General features: G+C 46.5%; 2 long non-coding RNA genes across 2 annotated transcripts; both read right to left on the bottom strand.

Moving 5' to 3' along the window:
- Nucleotides 1-4,757: 4,757 nt before the first annotated feature.
- Nucleotides 4,758-11,178, bottom strand: LOC147262376 (uncharacterized). Its single transcript, XR_015112545.1, has 3 exons — nt 10,887-11,178; nt 9,155-9,219; nt 4,758-5,417 (listed from the first exon to the last, which is right to left on the bottom strand). It is a non-coding gene; the product is annotated as an uncharacterized LOC147262376 (long non-coding RNA).
- A 1,553-nt stretch (nt 11,179-12,731) lies between these two features.
- LOC147262375 (uncharacterized) lies at nt 12,732-13,558 on the bottom strand. The gene is made up of 3 exons (XR_015112546.1): nt 13,277-13,558; nt 13,087-13,195; nt 12,732-12,942 (listed from the first exon to the last, which is right to left on the bottom strand). It is a non-coding gene; the product is annotated as an uncharacterized LOC147262375 (long non-coding RNA).
- Between the last annotated feature and the right edge of the window lie 1,728 nt (nt 13,559-15,286).

Here is a 15,286-nt window from a genome sequence, read left to right as displayed (position 1 = left end):
AAGTGAACACAGCTGCTGATGTTACATGACATGAAGTCAATCAAATGTTTGTTCTATGAACCCATTTTTACGAGGCTATTTTAAGGCTCATTTGGAGTAAATATGAAGAATAATGTGTGTGTGTGCGCGCGCCTCGGCCCAGTAACCATGGTAACCTCCCAACATAAAAATTGACCCCTGATTGTGTTGGCAGTTGATGTCATTTCATGGTTACTGACTGTGTGTGTACATGAGTGGTCCCGTGTGTGTGTGTGTGTGTGTGTGTGTGTGTGTGTGTGTGTGTGTTAGGGGGTCACCAGTGGGCAATCAAGCTGTCAGGCAGAGTTAAAATCATCGACGGGGTCAAAAACATCCCATAAGGAGCAAAAACTCCCCGGGTAAGAATATATAAGAGTGTAACGCAGAGCTGATTTCAAACCCCAACTGTACGGTGGATGACAATACCAGGTTGTGTAGCAGAAGTTTGACTGCTTGAACAATGAACGAACTGTTTTTCGTCTGGATTGAAGGGTGTTTGTTGCATCCTGGACTATCATAAATCCCCTGAAGATCAATCAATACAATAAATGACAACGTCTGTTCGGTAAAATAAATGAATAACATTAATAATGTACACAAGATTCAGAGCAAATGAGGTTTTAATTCAAAGGCAGACACCGATGCTAATTTTAATGTACAACGTTTAATGCCTCAAGATTTCAAGAGTGTCTAAATCAGGCGTAAATATTTTTACGCCTTCATATTCTTAAGATGTAGCTGGAATAGTGGAAAAAGAGTCTTAATAAATACGAAAGGGGCTGAAGTGTTGGAATATGAAGGGAACGTCTCGTTGGAAAAAAAATAAGACTGGAAAAATGCAACTATATGACAAACGAGAAACACTGCAGTTGTAGGCGTCTCTGTGGCCGTGAGCTCTGACCTGAGTTTCAAATATTCACCCGACCTTCTGTCGGTGAGAAGATAGTGACCAAATTTTCATGTTGAGGTGAACTCTCTCTTTAAGGGCAGCGCCATGTGCTGGAGACCGCCGTTAGAGAGTGAATACGTGTGCAGTCTTTGCTGAATATCATCGAACACATCAGCCTGCGGTGAGGCTCTGCTTCTGAGCATTGATCACCCATGACGCCGTCGGGTTTTTGCATCTTTTTTGCCACCGGTTCTGGTCTGTGAATCAGTGAATCGCTGAAGCGCCCCGCGTGAACGCGCGCCTCATTCACACTCACGCTGACGGCGGAGGCTGCGTGCCAACCAGCTCGTCAGAAGCAATGGTAGATTCAGCGTGTTGCTCAGGGACATGCACTCTGGGCACCACAAAGCTTCCGGGGGCCACCCCACCTCCTGAGCCAGGCTGCAGCTAAGACCGACCCCATCTTCTGTGTGATCCGCCGGTGTGAGTGAGGAAGCATTTCCAAACACCCTTGATTGGATTACTGATCTAACTCCTCATACAAAGAATTACAATGGTCAAGTCTCGGCGTTAGAGACGCATGCATCAACCCTCCTAAATCTTGGGATCTGAGCTAAAACTCTCCACTGAAAGAAGCTGGACCAAGAAGGACTGAAGGGATCTGCTCGTCAAACATGAAAACACTGTCAAAATATTCACCAAGTCTGTTGTCAGACGAGCGAACGGTCAAAGTTCTAGCGTGTCCACATGCAGCTCGATGACCTCAGTCTTCCTTTCATTTAGATTTAGGAAGTTAAATCTCTCTTTACATCTCTTAAAACTTTCTAATTCCGCTTTCCCACCTGAATGAACCTGGTGCTAGTTCTGGGCTGGTGCTGGTTCGTGACTGGTTCAACTTGCAAACCCACTGAGAACTGGTTTGCTTTTCCACGAGCTGAGAGCCTCCTTAGCCTGGACACAAACAAGCGGACTAAATCCAGGTCCACTTGAGAATGTGGGGTTGAGAGTTCAGTTCCTTGGGTCAAGTGTGAACGCTACTTCACCAAAACACAGACGACCATTTCCTCTCAGGTTCAGGTCCCAGTAGTTACATCAACAAATGGATGGTAGGACAGGGTGGGATGTCCAATTCCCAGCCTGAATTATTGTTCCAGTCCACCCCTGGGCTGAGGAATTTGTTGAGTTTCTCTCCTTCATTTCCCTCCTTGATCTCCCCCTCTTTTGTCCGTCTGTAATAAGGGCATACAATGCCCTCAAAATGCTGAGGGTTTCTTTCCCATAACGTGAAACTATTACTTTAAAGTTACTTGATCCAAACGGTTCGTGTAATTCTAGCATGTTCGAGACCACACACTGCTCATTTACTCTCAGTCTACGCCGTTTTCTTTGGCAGATCCCGGAGTTTTGACTCATCTTTTCACCGTTCCTTTCTTTTCACACAAACGTAACTGGAACCGACAATGTTCATCACATTCGCGGTGTCAATCTCCGCGTGTAACGCTGTCTCCTTCGTGTCACACCAGTTGTTGGAGATCATCCGCCGCCGCTGTGACAGACTGTGGCTGGTCCTCCTGCCGAGATGGACACTCATATCTCACTGCCTGCCAGCCGCACCGCAGGAGTTGTCTGCCGTAATAGGCTTGAGCCGCACACATGTTGGAAACAAGTGTGTCCACGTGCACTCGGTCTTGCACGGAAGTGTGCACGCAACCATGCATTTACACACAATGTAAATGCAAGCGCACAGATGTGTTAAATACATGCAAGGAGGTTGTCTGAAACACAGACACACACACACTCACACACACACGTGCTTACATGAAAATTTACACACCGCAGGGGTTGTCTCGTGTAATACGACTCAGTCACGCTACGCCGTGGCTACTGCTATGTTCAGATTAGCACCGGCTCATACAGATGGATCATAGTCTTAACTGAAATGACTTAGATTTAGTCATGGAAATTTAAGATGGCCATATATGGACATCAAATGCAGCTAATGCCACTGAGCTAATGGACCCGACCAGAGCTGAAGCCACCGCAGGTCTGTTGAGTCATTTGATAGTTACACATGCAGACGTCCTGTCAGTCTTCGAGGCTCCTCTTCATGTTGACGATTACTTCTCTTTTTTTCCCCACTGGTTCTTCTCCGTCGTCTCATGATCTAGATACGCATTTACCAGGGACCTTTTTATTCCATCTTCATCATTATTATTATGTCCATCAAGTTACTGTCAAAGTTCAAGATCCCCTCGAGGGAGTGTCTTCAAATTTGGCACAGACGTTCCACTGGGACTCAAAGATGAACTGTAAAAATAAAAGTTGTCAAAGTTCAAGGTCAGCGTCACCTCACATGTGCGTGATGTCCGAGTCATTCTTGATCACGGAATACCTCAGGGATATCACGAGGGAACTTCTTTAAATTTGGAAAAAGGAAATCCCACCGGGACTTGAGAATGAACTGTTAATATTTTAGTGGTCAAAGGTGGTTTGTTATTTTCATCTCACGCGATCACGATTATTTGTCTCAGTCTCATTCAGGAACGCCTGAGGGAACTGTTGCAAGTTTGCAGAACTCTCACCGAGGTTGCAGAACAGAACGTTCCGCTAAAGGTCCACTGGAACTCAAGGATGAGCTGAAAAGATTTGTGTTTTTTGTTTTGTTTTTTTCCTGTGGTTGTAGGTCACTGTCATCTTACATAATTAATTGCAGTATCTGTCTCATTCGTGGTAATGCAATATCTCCAAAATGTTTGCCAAAAACAACTTCAAATTTGGCTCAAACTGGGACGAGGATGAACTGAGTAGTTTTCTGTGGTCAGAAGTCAAAAGTTATTGTCACATCCATCCATTCATTTTCTCCCACTTATCCTGTTAAGGGTGGTGGGGGTGGAGCCCATCCCAGCAGCCTTCCCCCTGGACAGGTCACCAGTCCATGGCAGGGCCAACACATAGAGACAGACAACCATTGGCTCTCCCAGCCACGCCTACGGTCAGTTTAGAGTCTGGATTAACCTGGTCCCTCTTGATGTCTTTGGACTGTGGAGGAAGCTGGAGTACCAGAGAGAACCCAGCAGGAACAGGGAGAACATGGAGACTCACCCAGAAAGACCCCGTGCTCCAGCCGGGGCTCCACCCTTAACCTTCTTGCTGGGGGGCCACAGTGAGGACCACTGCACCACCGTGCCGCCCTTCATTGTCACCTTGTGTATGTGAAATCTATCTCATGTCTTTCATGGGATAACTCAGGAACGACTTGAGGGAATCTCTGCAAGTTTGCTAAAAACATCCACGGGTATGAACTGAAAAGATTACTGTCATCAAAGGTCAGTCACAATCACATGACATGATCATGATATTTCAGGAACGTCTTGAAACATTTTCCTCTAATTTGCTACAAACGTTCCCTGGGATTTGAAGGTAAAATACAACGATTTTTGGTTTTCAAAGTTCAAGTAGTTTCATTATTTCTAGTTGTCCATCAGAATTGCTCAAAATAAAAGATGGTTTCTGAGAGTGCTTTAATTAGTATGTACTTCGTCTAAAGTTCTCTGTGTTACTGCACCCAGCCTTCCTGGTTCAGGGTTGTGTGTTTGTAATTTTTGAAAATCTGACCATGGCATAGAAATCTTATTAAATGACATAAAAAACAAACGCTGCATAAAATACTGTACGGATAATTAGGGTTTATTTGACTCAAATTAGGTAAGGGTGCTGCCATTCAGCTATGGCACAGCGAGTGCTCCAATAATTCCTGAGTCTCAGATTGACACATGCACATAATTGCTCATGTAAAATGAGGAGGACTGCCACGCTTTTCTTTCCACAATTGGGGGGGGGGGGGGGGGTGTTATTAATTTTTAATGCAATCTTAGCCTGACAACTCATTCCAGGCCCATTCAAGATCAAATTCTTATTAGAAATGACAGCTTGGGATGGAACACAAGTAGGCATGGAATAAAGGATTTGGCTGAGTGGGGGGTGAAAAAGAGACAGAGGGATGGATGGGAAAATGCAGGAGGAGTGGAATTGTAACCACAACACCAGTGTAATGACACTGAGGGGGTAATGTTGAGGCAACATAACCATTTTTTGCAGCGCAGAGTCATTTTTAAAAAAAAATTACAGATGATTTTAAACTTGTAACCCAACATCTGATTGTGCCATGCAGGAAAATAATACTTTACTGTAGTACTGGTACTGTGTTGACTAGAGGGGGGCGACCTTGTCACTGAGGTCCTGGTCCTCTCACCTCTGAAATGCCCTGGAGGATCACACTGTCGAACCATCATTTATTGGCTTTGTGTGGTTGGTCCATGAGGGGAGATCCACCCTGACCGTCAGTTATGGGATCTTTTGTGTCACAATCGGGACATGGAGAGCGCAGATGCAGGTGGCTGAACGGGGTTTCCCTTGCGGAGAGCAGAGAGGAGTCAGCTGAGGTGATCCGGGCACCTCATCAGGATGCCTCTTGGATGCCTTCCTGTGCTGGTATTCGAGGCACGTCAAGCTAGGTGGAGACCCAGATTATATATCCCTGGCTTCAGCATCCCTCAGGCAGAAAAAGCTGGAGAATGTTCTTCGAGCAAAGGATGTATGAGCTACTTTTCTTAGCCTGATACGACTTGGACCCAAAGGCAGGAAGCCCCCGAAAAATGGATGGATGTTTTAGTATAATAGAGCAGCGCTGCCAGGCCTTTTATTAATGTTAGAATACACATTACATGAACTGCAATGAAAGGAAACTCTCTTCACTGCTGTTGACCTCACCCCAAATGCTTCTGGTGCTCCAGTGCTGCACGCACACACACACACACACAGTATTTGACAGTATATATACTATATAAAAGCCTTGATGCGTCTAATTTTAGGCTTGTTTGTTAGTTTTCTTCATCGGCACTCATCTCACTCTGAGTACTGCTGGGTCTGATCTGTCAGCACAGCTGCTGTCTGAAAAGAACTACAACCACGATGATTGACAGTCAAAAGGCTTCTACGTGGTGAAGTGGCCAACAATCAATCTGACATGAGATGGAAGCTGTGGAGCAAAATAACAACACCACAGAGTTCAGCATGCAAATTAGGGGACTGGTTCAGGGAGGTAAGGCCACTTGATCCTGGGAAAACTGAGATTTCTCCCGTTTTGTCCTTGACGATTTTGTTACTGCAGTCTTTTACCCGATTCAGCTGATACAGTCACAAAAGCATGTTCGTGTCTAACATGGCATCAGCACAAAGGTTGCAGCGGCGCAACTTTAAGAGAAGTTTTTTGAAAAAGGTACTGAGGAATGCAACTGAACAGAGATTTTTCCTCTCCATTTGAACCCCGACCTCCTCAACATTTTAGCCATTGTCCCATCAGAAGCTAGAAGTTCCTGAGTGGTTGTGTGACTCTTGGATGGTTGCCCGTCACAGTGACGTTTGACCACCCAAATTGTCCGAGAGGATGTTTAAGGTGATTCTGAAGAAATTCCCTCAAGTCACTCTAGAGATGTTTTGCATGTGTTGGACTTACAGTCTGAACAGAAATCCTTCAGTCCAGGCTGTTGCATGGAGGCATGAAAATAAAAGGTATGCTGTCATACCTCCGCTGTGACATGATGCTGTGACAGAATCAGAGCCACATCAGTTTCAAAATCCAATACTTTTCTCCTCCGCCCAAATCATATCATCCTAATAAATTTCATTAAAAGCCATCCTCAACTTTTGCAGTTATCCTGCTAACAAACAGACAAACGAACGCCAGAGGCAATAACAACGATGTAATTCCCTCTGAGACCGAAATCTCCAAATCTCATATCATCACGACCCGAGCAGTCACATCGACTCCAGACAACCCAGAGTGAACTGTGCCGTTTTCAGCAAAAATAAAATGATTTTAATAGGATTAACCATGCAGCACTAATAGCTGCCTGAACTGTGACTGAACGTGACCTCTGAACCATGACACGTGTGAGTCTCTGCCTGCCACGCTGTATGTGTCTAGCTTTGTGCTTGGCAATGCTATAGCGCTCTCTCTGCATGCTACATCTATTTTTGTGTGTCTGTGCGTGTGTGTGTGTGTGAGAGAGAGATGCGTCGGGGACAAAGAGTTCACACTGCAGCAGAGCTGTCTATCTCCTCTCCCACATCTCTCCCTCTCTCTCTCTTCCTTGCACTCATTCTGCCTTTTTTCATGCAAATCTGTCCCCTTCTCCTCAAATGATCTCTCTGTATTTCTGTCTGAATTCACAGCGTCTCTCTCTCTCTCTCTCTCTCACACACACACACACACACACACACACACACACAGGTCAAGGCTTATTTTATGTCTGTACATTCTGTGCCGCATGTTCCCTCCAGCTTGTAAGATGTCGTGTGCTCCACGTGGTCGTTATAGGGAAACGATCATGGCTGCAATCAGACAGCAAAAGTCATTTGTGGCATTTGAACTGTTTTCCTCCCAGGTTTGCAAACAGAGTCATTTTTAGCCGTTATTCTTTCAATTTCACCGGCACGTGTGAGTGAAGTGTTTGTGGAGCCTGCATGCTGGTTGGCATTTCACCATCCCTGTTTGTATGTGTGTGTATGTATTTGTGTGGGTGTGTGTGCGTGTCCTTTATTACAGCCGTTCTAACTTCCTCTCCTCATTTGACCCCTCTGCGTCTCTTCCACTCACTCGACCCCCCCTCGTCTGTCTGCCTCTTTCCCTCGCTATAACTTGGCAGTATATGTCAGATCCTCCCACACGATGTGTAATTTACCCTCTGTGTGTGTGTGTGTGTGTATGTGTGCCTGTGTGTGTGCGTCTGTGTGTGTGTGCTTCTGTGTGTGTGTGTGTGTGTGTGTGAGAGAGACAGACCGTTTGATGCTTCCCTTTTTGAAGCTGCATCGGCTCTGCCTTGATGTGCATGAAGCTGTTTGTTACTGATGTCTCTGTGTGATGTACAGTGTAGGACTGTGAGTGTGTGTGTGTGTGTGTGGGTGAGTGAGTATCCACTCATACGGATATAGAAATCATTCAGTGTTATTTTGGATGTGTGGGTATCGATGTATGCTCTCCTGTATACACTTAGTTTCTAACAGGTGTGTGTAGTGTGCGGGTACCAGTCTACTGTGTGCGGACATGCTTGTGTATATTGTGGTGGAGCATGTGTGTAGTGCCAGCCTGTGTGTGTGTGAGTGTGTGTGTGTGGGTGTGTGTGTGTCCTGGAAGGAAGCAGACAGTGCAAACGTGACTAGAGTGTCGGGAACACAGAGTTCAGACTACTGCGCCATCCCTCCCTCTTTCCGCCTGTCTCTTTTCTCCCTCCTCTCTCGCATCCTCCATTCATTCCTCCTATCCTTTCTCCCTCTTTTCCTTTTCTGCTCTCCTTCTCTTTCCCTTCCTCTTTTGTCTCCCTCTCTCCATCTGAGGCAACCCACTCAGAAGCCGATGAATTATTCAGTCTGTGTTGCACTGCAGGTTTTCCCCCTCTCTGCCTCCCTCCCTCCCTCCTTGCGTTTGCTCCTCTGCATTATCCCTTCTTCCTCCCAATCGCTCCTCTAGATCAGGCAGAATTCTCAAAAAGGATCCCCCCTCTGCTGTATTCATCCCTCACTTCTGTTGACTCAGTGTCTGACTCTGATTTCGGATAATTGATGGAACACATTTGTTCAAAAATGGGGGAGATCCCCTGGTGTTCTGCTTTTTCTGGGTGTGTGATGTCTCTCTCCCTCCCTCTCTCTCCCACACACACACACACACACACACACACCAGAAGGGCTCTCCAACCACCCCTCCCAACATCGCCACACCTCCATCAGCATCATCACTCCCCATCGTCATTACCCCTCTTCTTCTTCTCTGGCTACCTCCTTCCCATCATTTGTCATGAAAGGAGGCTCGATCGGAGGTGAGTGGTCTGACGTGGGGGGGGGGGGGGGGGGCAGGTGTCGGAAGGAGTGAGTCACAGACTGAACGTAGAGCAACGTGATGACCGCTCGGCAACCAGGAAACAGATGTACTGAGGCTGAGCTTTCCAAGAATCTGCCTGTGACATTTCACTGATCATCAACAAGATCACCTGCTCAACCCGATAAATGACACTGCCAGCAAGTGTGTGTGTGTGTGTGTGTGTGCGCGCGCGTGTGTGTATCTGATGGGTATCTGGAAGCGATTCCAGAAAGATATCTCGGCATTTACAGTCACCGCAGCTCTCAGGAGATTAAGCCTATCAATATTGTAATGCAGTTACAAGCACAGTTGCTCATGAAATATTCACTCACCCAGCGATGATTTATGTGATGAGACAGCGCCTGATCCTGGCGTGGGACGTCCTCCTCATCTTCACCTAATGTGGATTTAAGAGGTGGGAATAATAAATGGCCTTCATTTTAACATGGAATCACCAGATCTGTCAGTAATATATCATAGGAGTGGGTGGTCTTAATGTTTTAAACATATAGTGTGTATGTTTGATGAATTATAGTTCCTAGTCGTGTGTGTGTGAGTGTGTGTGCGCGTGCGTGTCTCGATGGGCAGTCAGAAACAGACGTTCAGGTGGAAGGATGTAAATTAGGTAACAGAAAAAGCCTGGAGAGAAGAGGAGAAAAATGGACTCAGGTTTTAAGGGGAACTGTGACTGAAGGAAAGTGTTGAAAGAAAAGAAACAAAAGAAAAGAAAGGAAAAGGAAAATATTCCAGAGATTGAAACAGAAGGGAGAGAAGAAAAGGGGATATTTACAGGAGGCTGCCCTCCTGACGGTGCGTTGTTATGGCGACGGTGCCCAGGCGTCTGAGCACTCCTGTTTTGGAGGCAGGAGGAGGAGTTTGCTAGTGGGGGGGTGTGCCCTGTGAGCCAATCAGAGCGCCCCGTGGCTCTGACTCAGTTCCACTCCTGTAATCTTTTGTCTTTCACCTGACAGAACCGTTGTGGTTCTGCAGACACGATCCACACCGGCGGATTTGAGGGTTCAGCTGGGTGGTTTTCAGCTACAAGTGTGAAGTCTTCCTCTCCTCCTCTTGTGTGTGTGTGTGTGTGTGTGTGCATGCATCCTGTTTGTTTCAGATAAGGGTTGCATCCTATCAAAGACACAGACAGCTGAGCAGAAAATTAGAGCCAGGCAGTATGGAACAGATCCGGAAGGCCTGCAGCACATACCAGCAAACTCCTGCTCCGTTGCTGGTCAGATGTGTCTGCTGATGCTCAGGGAGGCCAAAACTGGATCCTGCTGCAGGAATGGGCTTGTTTTTATTATGTTGGCCGGTTGGTACTTCAGATCCAGGAACCTACCTTTAAGTCCAGGCTTAAGACCTTCCTCTATGACAGAGCCTTCAGTTAGGACTGGTTCAGGTAGCTCTGAACCATTGATAGCTATGCTGCTACAGGCTTAGACTGCTGGGGGACACATCAGGTTACATGGAGCCCTTCCCTCCTCTCCTCTCCTCTCCTCTCCCCCTCTCTCCTCCTCTCCTCCCTGCACATTTTTGGAACTGTCATTACCATTACTTGTTGCACTTTGTAGTTTGGCCTTGGTGTCTCGCAGTCTCTCTGTGTTTCCACAGATCCACCAGAGCCCCAACCGCCGCCTGCATCGCCCCCCCCCCCTTATTCCCTACTGTTACACCGGCCTGCGCTCCCCTCCCATGAACAAGTCTGCCATCCAGTCCCCCATCAAGCTGGCTTGCTCTCCCTGCCTCCCCTACCAGAAGCTTCCTTCTTCAACTGTTATTAACATTTCCGTGTTTCCCACATTTTGTATTGTAAACTGTTTTCTTGTCTGTAACAACATCTACTGCACGTCTGTCCGTCCTGGGTGAGGGATCCTCCTCTGTTGCTCACCCTGAGGTTTCTCAGATTTTTCCCTGTTAAAAGGGTTTTCTATGGAGTTTTTCCTCAGTCGATGTGAGGGTCTAAGGGCAGAGGATGTTGTTATGATGCCATGTGAAGCCCTTTGAGACAAACTGTTTGTGAAAACGGGCTCTACAAATAAAATTGCCTTGCCTTGCCTTGCCTACCTGCTGTTCCCAGCTGTACCAGGACCGACGTGCACCTCTGTAGAACAGCACAGACTCCAACAGCTTCACTTGCACATCATCTCCTCCTCTGGAACCAGCCTTTTCTCAGGAAGGCAAAGTCCCAACTGAAGGCACAAGTGAACAAATGAGACCTTGAACAGGTGGTTAAACAGGGCAGAGAGGGAGCTGATTGGCTAAGAGACAACAGAAGTAGGGCTGGACTGGTTAAACACAGGTGAAGACAATTAATGGGCAAGAAGTGACACACTGAAGATGCAGATTTCAAAATAAAATAAGCACTAACCTGGACTTGAGCCACAATGAGCCAGCTACTGACCTCAGGCTAAATAAGAAATCACATAGGTTTAGATGTTTCTAGTAGAATCTTCATTTACATGCGACAGAGTGATGTCTGACTGACGGCTGGAGACGCCCACATGACGTTCCAGGTCGAAGATCCCTTTCAGAGTTTGACCTGAAACCGTTTCTGTCACGTTACAACTGAAGTCTTTGAGGGTTTTCCTGCTGATAATGCAAAACAACTGTGGTCAGAAGCGAGTTTGTAGCTGTCGCCGCCAGCTGGAGTACCGCAAAAACTCCCTTAGAACTGTAGCGCGTTCAAAGTGTGTGAACGTCTACAACGCACTTGAATACTGCAAGTAAGATCGAAAGGAGTCAGGATGTCTTCACCGGATTACTGCTTTCTTTTTTAACCAACTTTTACCGTATCCAGGTTAAAATCCTTGGAAAGTGCTGACATGGTGGCATCTTGTAGTCATCATCATGTTCATATGAGAAAACTACTGTCCATGTCCATGTGAACGGAGAATTAGAGGCAGTGTGTTAGTCATGATCCTTTGATTGTACACATTTTGAAAGTCCAATAGTGTTTCTGAAACAACACGTATCACTAACCTTTATGGAAACTAACAAATCAAATCCCAGGTGACATTCTGAGCAAGAAGGTGCGTCATCTTGGTAGCTAACAAGAGCTTTGCAAATATTCCTATGACATTCACTGATATGTAAATCATCCAAAATTTCACGCTTGCAGCCGCAAGTGCAAGCAAAGGCTCAGGAGACATGTTACTGCACACACGGACTGACATTCAAATGATGTGTAAATACGTGTATGTTTGAGTACCAGCCTGTGGAACGCGTACCTGCTCGCCCGCACCTGTCGCAAACAAAAGGGGAACGATGACTGGAATGTAAACTCTCTAGCTGGTGGCATCCTTGTGAGGTTAACAGAGGGCACGGAGCAGGACACATGTGAGGGGGAGGGGTCATCCGGAGACATTTACTGGGGGTGGTAGAGGCTGTGAATTTAGCGCAAATGTAAAAAAAAAGAAAGAAAGAAGAAGAAACCCAAAAGAATAAATGAATAAATTTCTTGTATCCTGGATTGTGCATCAGGCAAACTCCGACCGAATATTTCTCAGATGCACAGGGGACCCTTGACCTCATACAAAGTGCTGCTTCAGGATAAATGAAACCATGGGGGCAGGGTTGTCTGAATCTGTAATGATCCAATAAAACCCAAAATAAGTGGAAGAGAGTCAGCTCTTGTCTATGAAAGTGTCTTTTATCTGCCACAGTGGCCAAGGTTAGCGTAGAGAGGGAATAACGCTTTCACCCTCCGCAGCTGAAGTCAAGGGCACCTTCACCGAGGCGTTGGCCCCCGGCTGAGGCCGGTGATCACAACTAAATCTGGTTTCTGATGTGTGGATGCAGGCCAGTGATGAGCTGGATAGAAGGCGCTTAGTTATTATCAGCAAATAGAGGACGCACTGATATGAAAATAACAGTTTTTCTTCATAAATGTTTTATTATTACTGTATTTGACTGTCTGGATGCCTCTTCTGCTTTCTTCATTCCACTGTTTTGCTTGTACGCCTGATCAGGAGACAGCGTTCCACGCAGTTCTCCCATGATTTGACCTGACACACGAGGCGATAAACACACCTGAAGACCAGCCCGCGGGGAGTCTCCGGCTACGCGGCGGGGCGACTGCTGGACCAGCCACTGCTGCAGCCAGATGGGTGAAATATTCCATCTGAAATTCCAGACAGCGTTGGGTTAATTCAACCTTATGAACAGCCTATTATATCCATTTTTCACACAGACCAAAAAAATTCATAAAAATACCTAACTTAAGCCAACTACATCTGTCGAGTGCAAAGTTGAATTACTGGCTTACAAAATGCATCGAGCAGCTGTTGATGGCGGTCCCACAGGGAGTTTGTCCCTCTAACTCAGCTCTGCGCCGCAGCCTCACACACCTGCTCTGGCTGTGCACTCCTTACAATCTAAAGATTTCAGATTAGCGTTCGTGCAAATGCATTAACTGTCCGATTGAGTTTGAGAAAGAAACACATAAACGAAGCTACCTGTTGCCGACAGGTGGCGCTACGACTAATCCATCCCCAGCTGTAATGGGTTCTTCTTCGGCCGATTCTACGCCGCCTCCACCAAGTTTACTGGAAGTCAGCCTCATCGTTTTTGCACCACCCTGCTGACAAGCTGGTGAAGTCTCTGCATTCACACACGTGTTTTCACCCTGATATGTGATTAATTACATAATTAGCAAAACACTGAAAAAATAAGAGAAAAGCATCACTTGAGAGGAAATAGACGCTACAGTTTGTAGCTTTTTGAGCCTCAGCTTGGACTTTTGCATTTGGAGGTTTTTTTTTTCTGGCTTTGTTTCCTGCTCTGTTTTCTGCAGCTCCTTGCTCACACCTGCCTTGCGTCAGCCTCGTTAGACCCGCCCTGCTCCCCGTGTCTGCACCAGCCAATCAGCTCTCTCCTCTCTCTCAGCCATTCAGCTCTCTCCCTGCTCACATTGCCCCCCCCCCCCCCCCCCAAGATTAGCTCGATGCTAGCTCAGTAGCCTTTACAGATGTAAAGGACGACCTGACCCTGCAGTTACTGGTCAACTTCTACACAAGATGTTTGACGGCGACATCCATCTGATGGCCTGAGCCTCGTACAAATCGCATCATTTCCTGTGGTGATGTGACGAACGTGAAAGCAGCACAACTCCCAAACACGCCTGAAAGGTGGGACTTCAAAGATGGCTTTCTCCGCGTAAAGAGTGTGATTAGGAAGCTTTGTGTCATCGGCTGACAGCCTCAGCGCGGCTGAGTTGTGGCACGACGGCAAACTGTGAGACTGAAATAAACGTTTCAGCTGTCATTTAAAAGACTCTTTGCTTCTTTTCATTATTTTTTTTAATGTCTATTCCCCGAAAAGACGGCGTCTATGATCTCGCGGCTATTTATAGATTATAAGCTTCTCTCACTCTTAAAATGTCTGAGATGTGGCTTTTTTCAGAGAATACGCACACACACACATTTACTTTAGGGGACATTTCCTGGAAAACATCGCTGAACCACAACCACTACTTGCCTAACTCTCACTCTAACCTTAACCTAACCCTAGGATTATCTAAACCTTAAGTCAAACTCTTACCCTACAATTTCATGTTTTCATTTGATTGATGTAACGAAATGAACGAAAGGAAGACAAGTGCCCACAGATTGTCTCTTGTGTTTGCCTTCCTATAGTTCTGAGGACCCTCATTGTCATAAACCGTGGTTCATTCGACCAACACCGCTGAATGCTTCACTCCAACCCTTCCCCCAGGCTGATTCTAACCTTAACTCTCCCTGGCAACTGCACTGACCACAACACACATGACCCATCTCTATTTTTTTTCGCGGCGTATCTATTTTTCTTTCTCAATGGCACACCAACGTGGTCCCCCAGGCACCTAAAATGATAGAATCTCCATAGAAACATCTCCGTTTGCATCTGCCGGGCGGACCGCACAAACACAAGGGGTGTAGCACCTTAAAAAAAAGAAGAAGAAGAAAAAAATCCTCCACCATAAGGCGTCATGCAAGTCTCCAGCGTATTGCAGGCATCTGCAGAATAAAGAAGACTGTTGGGTTATTTTGGGGATGAGTTGTAAAGATTAACATGAGCGTACCACCGAGTTTCCAGAGCAGAATGTGGTTTACCTCCATGTTAATTTTCAAGGGCTTAGCGCCACCCGGGACAATAGAGACTCGCTAACAGAAACACAAACATTCAAGTGGGTTTTTCTACTATAAAAGTATGATAAGGGGTTGAAGCAAAGGCCTCTCGTGCACCGCCACAATCCAGTGGAGGGACGCCACTCCCTCAGTCTTGGGGCCGATGTGGCCATCGTCAGGGAAGACGATGAAACCAAACTGTAGGTAAGTGGTGTCTCTACATGTCAGGCCAGGGACGAATGGGCAGCCTGGCCAAGATGTGTCTCTCTTCTCAGCCAGTGATCACTGGGAAAGGCTCCGTCTCCCAGTGATCACTGGGAAAGGCTCCGTCTCCCAGTGATCAGGAGCAATGGATGGAAC

Source organism: Aulostomus chinensis, chromosome 4, assembly GCF_037954235.1.
Source record: "Aulostomus chinensis isolate RoL2024-O1b breed Wild chromosome 4, RoL_Achi_v1.0, whole genome shotgun sequence".
NCBI lineage: Eukaryota > Metazoa > Chordata > Actinopteri > Syngnathiformes > Aulostomidae > Aulostomus > Aulostomus chinensis.
This window is presented reverse-complemented; position numbering and strand designations above follow the sequence as displayed.